We start from the raw sequence: 11,022 nt of genomic DNA, 5'->3' as shown, positions 1-11,022 counted from the left end.
AAAAGTGCTACGGGCTGTTCTTTTAAGTTTTCAATCCCTCGTTATCCGTTAGCGTGTACGATTTTATGGACCCGTTTGTTTAGCTGGCGTAAGGGATTTTTTCTTATCGAAATATTTTTTTTGAGAAGCTGATTTCTAAAAATATGATGTTTGGTAAAATAGTTCTGACATATTTGATTGGTCATGGAAAATTAGGCATCTATTTTTTTGAAAAAGTTGTATGAAATATCTTTTATACTTTTAATTAAAAAAAATCTATACATTTTGATGGGAAAGTGGCTTTTTTATCTCTCATGTATCTTTCTTTTTCATAAAATATAAATATCTTATTCTCATGAGAATACTCTTTTGAGTTTTTTGCATACATATCCTTCTAAATATTGAAATCTACATAAATATTCTTTTAAAATTGATATTTGCATATATGTCCTTATAAAATGCTTGTTTTGCGTGTATATTCTTTATTTTTTTCTTGCATGTGTGCCCATACCATCTAACGCTATCAAAAAATTAGTGGTTTAAAATTAAAAATGACTGAAATATTCTTAATGGGTAGATATGCAAAAGAAAACATTTATAAGGGTACATATACAAATAAGATATTGCGAGGGTCTTCATGCAATTTCACATATTTAAGAGAGTTTACATGCAAAAAATTCTTATTTTTTTCTATTTTAGCATGTTTTAACACTCGAATTTATTTAGTGCCCGTTCCTCAATGTTTTCAATAAAAATATAGCTTAAAAAAAGATTAATTCGACAATTAGATAACAAAAAGAGTTCTAAAAGCTCTTTTACTAATTATGAAATTATTCTACTTTATTTTTCTTCATTTATAACAAATTGTATATCTTATTTCATCAAAACATAGCTTATAATATTTATTATTATAAATGCATATATGAGGGCATACACTAGAATATAGAAAATGATTAGAATCTCTTAAAGGCAAATGATAGATTGCAATGATTAAGCTTCCTTACTACTACTATGCTCATGGATGGAAGAACAACATCAATCATTCCGAAGAAAAATCATTGAAAGATTTCGAACTCTTCAGATTTATTAACAATCTCCACGGCCATGTAGTAGAAGACCACCCTAGACAAATCCAAGTAATAAAGCAGACTGAAATAGAAAAAATTAAAATTAAAATTTCTTGCATATAAACTCACCTAAATATGTGAAACTACATGAATATTTTCGCAAAATATTATTTGTATATATACCCTTATAAATGTTTCCTTTTGCATATATGCTCATTAAGGATATTTCAGTCATTTTTAATTTTAAACCACTAAGTTTTGGACGGCGTTAGATGGTATAGGGATATATGCAAGAAACAAATAAAGAATATACATGCAAAACAAGCATTTTATAAGGGCATACATACAAATATCAATTTTAAAAGGGTATTTATATAGATTTCAATATTTAGAAGGATATATATGCAAGAAAAAAGAAAATTAAAGGGTATACATGCAAAACAAGTATTTTATAAGGATATACATGAAAATATTAATTTTAGTAGAGTATTCACTCAAATTTTAATATTTAAAAGAATATGTATGCAAAATATTCTACTATTTTTATTGTTACGGGGGAACTTAGCCACCATGCCCCACGTGACCGGCACGCGCGCCCAGGAAGACTACGGCTGCCCCTTGATCCAGCAATCCGACCTCGAATCGGATATCTTCAGCTCCGCAGCCCGACCCCGAGTCGGCTGCCCCTTGATCCAGCAATCCGACCTCGGGTCGGATATCTTCAGCTCCGCAGCCCGACCCCGAGTCGGCTGCCCCTTGATCCAGCAATCCGACCTCGGGTCGGATATCTTCGGCTCCGCAGCCCGACCCCGAGTCGGCTGCCCCTTGATCCAGCAATCCGACCTCGGGTCGGATATCTTCAGCTCCGCAGCCCGACCCCGAGTCGGCTGCCCCTTGATCCAGCAATCCGACCTCGGGTCGGATATCTTCGGCTCCGCAGCCCGACCCCGAGTCGGCTGCCCCTTGATCCAGCAATCCGACCCCGAGTCGGCAATCTCTCGACAACAACAGACGGTTCCTCTGAGGCACGCCGCGGCCCCCTGCTCCACTACTCCCTGCAACGGCCGTATCCGGCGCTGCCCCACGATCCCCTGTAACAGCCGTACAAAGCGGAGCTCCACTATGCCCTGCCATGGCTGTACCCATGCCCCACGACGCCCTGTAACGGCCATGTCAGTGGCAGCCCCATCGTGCCACACGATGACGAATCCCCGGAAAAACCCCCCAGCCTGATATATATGAGGCTGGGAGGGAAGGGGGAGGGTAAGATATATCTTCCAGAGTATCATCTCACCTGCTACCTTCTCCTTCTCCTTCTCCTTTAATCTCCTCTGACTTGATCGTCGGAGGGCCCCCACTACCCCGGTGGTGGTGCGAGGCTTGCTTGCAGGTTTCACGGCGGAGGGTGGAGCGCAACCAAAGCAACTCAAAGGGAACCCCGTTCACACCGCTGTGCCAATCGTTCTCGGTTTGGACCACCAGCAACAGTTGGCGCTAGAGGAAGGGTCGGATCTCAGAGCGATCGTAATGGCACGGCGAGGTGGTCGTGGAGCTTCCAATGCTTCCGGTCGCGGGGCCTCTCGCGCCACTGGCCGGGAGGCCGCTGCATCTCCAACACGCTCTCAGCAACACTCCACCGCCCCACCGCCCATTCAGATGGTCGAAGCCGCCCAGTTCGACCAGCTAACCCAGCAGGTTCGCACCCTCGCGGAGGCGGTGCAGAATCTGCAGGGCGCGATGTCCCGGGCGCCACAGCGGGCTCAGGAGCCACTGCTCCCTGAGCGCTCGCCTGTCCTCCTCAACCCGCGCTCCTTCCTCTCCCATGGGGAGGAGCGCCGGCGCGAGGAGGATTCTCGAGCACGGTCTATTCTGCCGGGACCTTCCCATCGGAGCTGCGCGGGGTACGAGAGGCGGGCCCGGGCGCGTTCCCAGACCCCCCAGTCCTCGAGGAACCCGCGCTCCAGTCGGTCCCCCACTCGCCGCTCCTTGTCTCCCACCCACCGGTCGCGCTCCCTGGACCGGCGGGTGGACGATCTCCACCGACAACTCCAGGTCCTGAAGGGCCATTCCAAAGATCCCTTCGCCGATTTAGAGATCTCCTCCCAGCCGGCACTTGCCTCGAGGATCCTGCGAACTCCGAATCCCCCGGGGTTCAAAATGCCGGCGATTGAGCCCTATGACGGCGCGGCAGACCCGCGGGATCACGTCGAGAGTTTCAGGACCCTTATGCTCCTCCACGGAGCATCAGATCCCCTTCTCTGCAAGGCCTTCCCGGCAACCCTCCGTGGCCCGGCGAGGGCGTGGTTCGCCGGGCTGGAGGCTGACTCAATCCGGTCTTTCGACCAGTTCACTCGCCTCTTCATCACTCATTTCGCCGTCAGTAGCCGGCGGCGACTGGTCTCCGACTCCCTCTTTGACGTCCGGCAAAACGAGGGAGAAAGCCTGCGGGATTATCTTACCCGCTTCAACAGGGCTACGCTGGAGGTCCGGAACCTGAGTCAGGAGGTAGCTCTTTCAGCCCTGAAGTGTGGCTTCCGGAAGGGCAGGCTCACCTTCTCCCTGGACAAACGCCTGCCGCGGAGCTTCCCAGAGCTGTTGTCCCGGGCGAACCAGTATGCGGACGCCGAGGAGGCGGCCGCCCACCGGAGCAAGGAGGCTGCCGAGATCCCTCCAAAGCTTGGGAAGAAAAGGCGGAAAGAGGCACGCCGAGGAGGAGCCCGACGCCCCAGCGTCGGCGCAGAAGCCCGACGCCGGCGAAGAACCACGGCGCCCCACGCCCTCGTTCTCCGCCCCGACGTTTCAACCGGTACACCCCTCTCCTGACTCCCCGGGCCCAGATCCTTATGGAGATCAAGGGGCGGGAGGACCTCCCGGCCCCGGGACAAATACGAAGGATCCCTGGAAAGAGGCCCTCCCGGGCGTACTGTGAGTACCACCGAGACCACGGCCACGACACAGAGGACTGCTTCCAGCTTCGGGACGAGATCGAGGCCCTTATCCGTCGGGGGCGTCTCGGTCGATATGTGAGCGACCGACGTCCCCTCGCAGACCCGCGTCCGGCCGACCCGGCTCCTCCGGAGCCTCGGGAGCAGAATCGACCCGTTGCGGGCGTGATCCACACTATCACTGGGGGCTGCTCTCGGCCCGTGAGGAACGCAGGGGGCTCGACGGAAGCGTCAGGGACGGCCGTCGTAAAGAGGCAGAGGGTCGGCAATGTAATCACCTTTTCTGATGAGGATGTAAAGGGGGTTCAGACTCCCCACGATGACGCCATGGTGATCTCCCTCACTATGGCAAACTATGATGTAAGGCGTGTTCTTGTGGATAGTGGAAGCTCAGCTGATATTTTGTTTTACGAGGCCTTCCAAAAGATGAGCTTGTCCAGACAGTTGTTGCACAAAATGTCCACCCCCCTCGTAGGATTCACCGGCGACGCTGTCCCGGCGGAAGGTGTCGTTGAGCTGCCTGTGACTGCGGGCGTCGCACCCGCAGAAGCCACGGTGCGACTCAGGTTCTTGGTCGTCCGTGTTCCCTCGGCCTACAACGCTATCCTCGGGCGACCCGGGCTGAACGCCCTTCGCGCGGTGGTCTCCACGTACCACATGCTCATGCGGTTTCCCACGGCGGTCGGGATCGGAGAGGTCCGAGGTGACCAACCGACCGCACGGCAATGTTTTCTAGCAACCCTCAAAGGGAAGAAGCCCGTGGAAGCCCTAAGCGTCGAGTCCCTTGATGCCAGAGACGAGGTGGCCTTGCGGCAGGGGGAGCCGGCCGAGGGTGTGGTCGAAGTCCCCCTCGAGGAAGGCCGCCCCGACCGGGCGGTCCGGGTCGGCGCCAATCTCGATCCGGGAGCTCGGGCCCGGTTGGTGGAATTCCTCCGAGCCAATACCGATGTATTTGCCTGGTCGGCGGCCGATGTACCTGGGATCGACCCGGAGGTCATTTCTCACGCCCTCAACGTCGACCCGACACACCGATCAATAAAGCAGAAGAAGAGACACTGTGCCCCGGATCGGATCCGGGTGGTCGACCAGGAGGTAGACAAGCTCTTGGAGGCAGGATTCATAAGGGAGGTAAGCTACCCCGAGTGGCTGGCAAATGTTGTACTTGTCCGGAAGGCGAGCGGAAAGTGGAGGATGTGCGTCGACTATACCGACCTGAACAAGGCGTGCCCTAAGGATAGCTTTCCGCTTCCGCGAATAGACCAACTGGTCGACGCGACTTCCGGATATCAGCTGCTGTCTTTCATGGACGCCTTCTCCGGTTACAACCAGATAATGATGGCCCCACAGGACGAGGAGAAAACTGCCTTTATAACAGACCGGGGGCTGTACTGCTACAAGGTAATGCCCTTCGGTCTGAAGAATGCTGGCGCCACTTACCAGCGCCTCGTCAACAAAATCTTCAAAGAGCAAATCGGCCGGAACATGGAGGTGTACGTGGACGATATGCTGGTGAAGAGTCGCCATGCAGACCAGCACATCGCGGATTTGGAGGAGACTTTCACCACCTTGCGGAAGTTTCGCATGAAGCTGAACCCAGCGAAGTGCGCCTTCGGCGCTTCGGCCGGGAGGTTCCTCGGTTTCATTGTCAACCAGCGGGGCATCGAAGCCAACCCGGACAAAATCAAGGCCATCCAAGGTATGTCCCCTCCGACCAAAGTAAAGGAGGTTCAGGAGCTCGCGGGAAGGGTCGCCGCGCTTGGACGATTTGTGGCAAAATCGGCCGAACGCTGCCAACCATTCTTCAAGGTGTTAAAACGCCCGAAAGACTTCCTCTGGACGGCCGAATGTCAAGCAGCATTCGACCAGCTCAAGAAATACCTGGCGTCTCCTCCCCTACTGTCCAAGCCGCAAGAAGGGGAGATGCTCTACCTCTATCTGGCGGTCTCCCCAACCGCGGTCAGTGCGGTGCTGGTTCGGGAAGAGGCAAAGCTCCAGAAGCCCGTGTACTACATCAGCCGGGTCCTACGGGATGCCGAGACGCGGTATACGAAGGCTGAGAAGATCGCCTTCGCGCTGCTGACCGCGACCAGGAGACTTCGCCCCTATTTCCAGGCCTATTCTGTCACCCTCTTAACTGATCAACCACTACGACAGATCCTCAGCAACCCCGGGAATGCGGGACGGCTGGTGAAGTGGGCAATAGAACTCGGTGAGTTCGACATCCACTACCAGCCTCGACCCGCCATCAAGGCCCAGGTGCTCGCGGATTTCCTCGCTGAGTGCACGGTGCAGGAGGCGGAACCTAGACCGCCGGAAACGCCCAGCCTCGACCTCCCGACCTGGACGCTTCACATCGATGGGTCGTCGAACCCCGAGGGTGGAGGAGCCGGGCTGGTCCTTACCAGTCCTGATGGAGTGATAGCCGAGTATGCCTTGAGATTTGGATTTCCAGTGACCAACAACGAGGCGGAGTACGAGCCCCTAGTCACGGGACTCAAACTCACCAGGGAGCTCGGCATCCGGCGTTTGAAGGTCTTCACCGACTCCCAGCTGGTGGTCGGGCAGGTCCGTGGGGAGTTCGAGGCCCGGAGCCCGACCATGCAGAACTACGTCCGGAAGGTGCAAACACTCATTCCCGATCTCGGCAGTGTCGACATCCAGCAGGTCCCCAGAAGCGAAAATGCTAGGGCCGACAGGTTGTCCCGCTTGGTGAGCGCAGAGGCGCACAACTTGTCGAGGGCAATCTACCTGAAGACCCTGGAGGCCCCGAGCATCGGCGAGGCTGGAGCGGTGATGGCGATTGATCCGGAGCCGTCTTGGATGGACCCGCTCGTCGCCTACCTCGCCGAAGGGATCCTCCCTGAAGACGAAGATCAAGCTCGGCGACTTGTCAAGAAGTCCGCCCACTACGTACTCTATGAAGGGAGGCTGTATCGGACCTCGTTTACCGCCCCCCTCTTAAGGTGCCTCCGCCCCTCGGAGGCGGCCTACGTCCTCGGCGAAGTTCACGAGGGCGTTTGCGGATCGCACTTGGGGGCTAGGTCCTTGGCGCACAAGATCATGAGGCAAGGCTATTATTGGCCTACCTTGTTGGAGGACTCAAAGGATCATGTACGGAAATGCGACGCCTGCCAGCGCCACGCCAATGTCCAGAGAGTCCCTTCTGTCCCCTTGGCACCAATCACCGCACCCTGGCCCTTCGCACAGTGGGGAATGGATATCCTCGGACCATTCCCCGTCGCTTCAGCCCAGCGGAAATTCTTGATTGTTGCAATCGACTACTTCACCAAGTGGGTGGAGGCAGAGCCGCTGGCCACTATCACGGAGGCGCAAGTCCGGAAGTTCGTGAAGAAAAACATCATTGTCCGATTTGGGGTACCCCGAGTCCTCATCTCGGATAATGGTCGACAGTTCGACAACAAGCATTTCCGTGATTTCTGCGAGGAGTTCGGGATCGAGCATCGGTTCACATCTGTGTCGCATCCCCAAACCAACGGTGAGGCCGAGGTCACAAATCGGACAATCCTCCAAGGAATTAAGGCGCGAATCGGTCGGACGGGGCAAGCTTGGGTCGAAGAACTCGAGAATGTCCTTTGGGCGTATCGGACCACGCATCGGACCCCTACCGGGGAGACACCTTTCAGCCTAACCTATGGCACGGAAGCGGTTGTTCCCGTGGAGCTCGGACTCCCCTCGCCCCGGGTGGCCGCGCACCGACCCGAGGCCAATTCGGAGCAACTCCGAGGGAACCTGGACCTCTTGGAAGAAGCAAGAGAAATGGCGCAGGTTCGGATGGCGATGTATCAGCGGAGGGTGGCCCGATATTATAACTCCAAGGTCCGACCGAAACTTTTCAGAATCGGAGATCTGGTGCTAAGGCGAGCCAAAGCATCTCAACCCGCGGAAGGTGGGAAGCTGGCGCCAAATTGGGAAGGCCCGTATAGGGTTCGCTGGGTAAACCGACCTGGCTCCTACCAGTTGGAGGCCCTAGACGGTCGAGAAATTCCGAGGAGCTGGAATTCCGCTAACCTGCGGGCGTATTACCAGTAGAACGACAAAGCCAGGAAGACAGTTCGAAAAATGTACAATTCTTTTCATTTCAATAATTCCTGGTTACAATGGCGTGTTCGTGTGATTACAAAGAATTCCCAGAGGGGGATTGGGGAGTAAAGAAAATAAGGAAGAGGTGGGGACTCCGTAGAGTTGAAGATCCGGGATCCCGAACCCTCCACCCGAAGCAGCTGCAACCCCGCCGGGCGTGGGTGCTTCTCCCCGGAGGCGCCGTCGACGCCTCACGCAAAAGACGAAGAGCCGGCACGGACGAAGAAGAAGTGGACGAAGGAGGAGTTCACGCTGCCTCTAGAGGAACGCCACCTCCAAGGGATATTCCGGTCCTCCCCAGAAGAAGGGGAGGGAAGGAATACAAGGGAGAAGAGCGCGAGGAAGCGTGATCCCGGATGAAACGCCTAGAGCGGAGTTCCGCCGGGGAGAACCTCCTTGTTGATCCCAGATGAAACGGCTAGTTGGCGGAAGTCGCGAGGGGCGCGCCTCCCGTTCCTCCGGCAGGGGTTTCCCAGCCACACGCCGGAGAGGAGGTCCACGATCCATGGCAACCAGAATAGCTCCGGCTTGGGAGGCTCCACCGCACCTGCACTTATATTTATAGCCAAACTGTGGCCCCCCGGTCGTTCCGATGCGGGTGGCTCCAATAAAGGCGGGCGCACCGAATCCGGAGCCGTTCCAGCTCTCGAGGCGTATCCTCCCATGATCTCCTAAGCGTCGTTCTCCTTATTTACATTCTTCATGCAGGACACTCCGGGCGGTGTGTATCCCACGGCCCACGTATCTCCGCTCGCGCCCAGGCCGCATCCGCCTCGAAGAGCGCGCGTATCGCGGCCGCTTAACTGACACTCCTTGCAAGCAGCAACTGGCGATCCGATTTCCCAGGTAACGCCTCAATTAGCATTTAATACCCTTCTGGTGTTCCCCAGGCGACGCTTGGAGAATAGGAGAAACACGATCGTAGCTGGCCACAGAGAAATCCCGTCGAGCGGCAAGCGACAGGCGCGTGGCCAACGAGCGGAATTTCCCGAGGCTCGGCCCTCGGATGCCAGGCTAACCCGATGATCATCCCGGGAGCAGACTAGCCTGAAGCCCCGACCGGTCGCCTCGGCTTGCGCCAGCCTTGGCCGACCAACGAGCGAAATTCCCCGAGGCTCGGTACTCGGATGCCAGGCTAACCCGATGATCATCCCGGGAGCAGACTAGCCTGAAGCCCCGACCGGTCGCCTCGGCTTGCGCCAGCCTTGGCCGACCAACGAGCGGAATTTTCCGAGGCTCGGCCCTCGGATGCCAGGCTAACCCGATGATCATCCCGGGAGCAGACTAGCCTGAAGCCCCGACCGGTCGCCTCGGCTTGCGCCAGCCTTGGCCGACCAACGAGCGGAATTCCCCGAGGCTCGGCCCTCGGATGCCAGGCTAACCCGATGATCATCCCGGGAGCAGACTAGCCTGAAGCCCCGACCGGTCGCCTCGGCTTGCGCCAGCCTTGGCCGACCAACGAGCGGAATTCCCCGAGGCTCGGTCCTCGGATGCCAGGCTAACCCGATGATCATCCCGGGAGCAGACTAGCCTGAAGCCCCGACCGGTCGCCTCGGCTTGCGCCAGCCTTGGCCGACCAACGAGCGGAATTTTTCGAGGCTCGGCCCTCGGATGCCAGGCTAACCCGATGATCATCCTGGGAGCAGACTAGCCTGAAGCCCCGACCGGTCGCCTCGGCTTGCGCCAGCCTTGGCCGACCAACGAGCGGAATTCCCCGAGGCTCGGTCCTCGGATGCCAGGCTAACCCGATGATCATCCCGGGAGCAGACTAGCCTGAAGCCCCGACCGGTCGCCTCGGCTTGCGCCAGCCTTGGCCGACCAACGAGCGGAATTCCCTGAGGCTCGGCCCTCGGATGCCAGGCTAACCCGATGATCATCCCGGGAGCAGACTAGCCTGAAGCCCCGACCGGTCGCCTCGGCTTGCGCCAGCCTTGGCCGACCAACGAGCGGAATTCCCCGAGGCTCGGCCCTCGGATGCCAGGCTAACCCGATGATCATCCCGGGAGCAGACTAGCCTGAAGCCCCGACCGGTCGCCTCGGCTTGCGCCAGCCTTGGCCGACCAATGAGCGGAATTTCCTGAGGCCTAACCCTCGGATGCCTGGCCTAGCGCCGGAAGAATTTACTGAGGCCTAACCCTCGGATGCCTGGCCTAGCGCCGGAAGAATTTCTGAGGCCTAACCCTCGGATGCCTGGCCTAGCGCCGGAAGAATTTCCTGAGGCCTAACCCTCGGATGCCTGGCCTAGCGCCGGAAGAATTTCCTGAGGCCTAACCCTCGGATGCCTGGCCTAGCGCCGGAAGAATTTCCTGAGGCCTAACCCTCGGATGCCTGGCCTAGCGCCGGAAGGATTTCTTGAGGCCTAACCCTCGGATGCCTGGCCTAGCGCCGGAAGAATTTCCTGAGGCCTAACCCTCGGATGCCTGGCCTAGCGTCGGAAGAATTTCCTGAGGCCTAACCCTCGGATGCCTGGCCTAGCGCCGGAAGGATTTCCTGAGGCCTAACCCTCGGATGCCTGGCCTAGTGCCGGAGAAACTTCAAGAGTCAGGAGTCGGCGAGACGCTACCAAGAGTTAAAAAGAGGAAGGACAAAACTGAAATGAGGAAACACTTTGTTTGCATTAACTTTCGTTGCATCAGGGCCGAGACCCATACAACATGACAAAACGCCAACATACAAAGAAAAGAACAAAGAAAAATACAGAGGGTCAGCTTGGAGGAACCCCTGGGTCGGGAACGGGGAGCACACCCGCAAGGGGTAGGGAGACAGTTGGAGAATCAGCAGGCAATGGCATCGAAGGGGAGTCGAGGAGGGAGACCCCACTCAGGTCAATTCCGGGGTATTTAGTGGACACCCTTGCCAGGCCTTCATCGAAGCCTAAGGCAAAGGAGTCGGACCCCGCATCCGACATGTCACGGATGAACTCGGCGGAC

Source organism: Phoenix dactylifera, chromosome 8, assembly GCF_009389715.1.
Source record: "Phoenix dactylifera cultivar Barhee BC4 chromosome 8, palm_55x_up_171113_PBpolish2nd_filt_p, whole genome shotgun sequence".
Taxonomy (NCBI): Eukaryota; Viridiplantae; Streptophyta; class Magnoliopsida; order Arecales; family Arecaceae; genus Phoenix; species Phoenix dactylifera.
The sequence above is the reverse complement of the archived record's forward strand: the minus strand, read 5'-3'. Positions refer to the sequence as shown.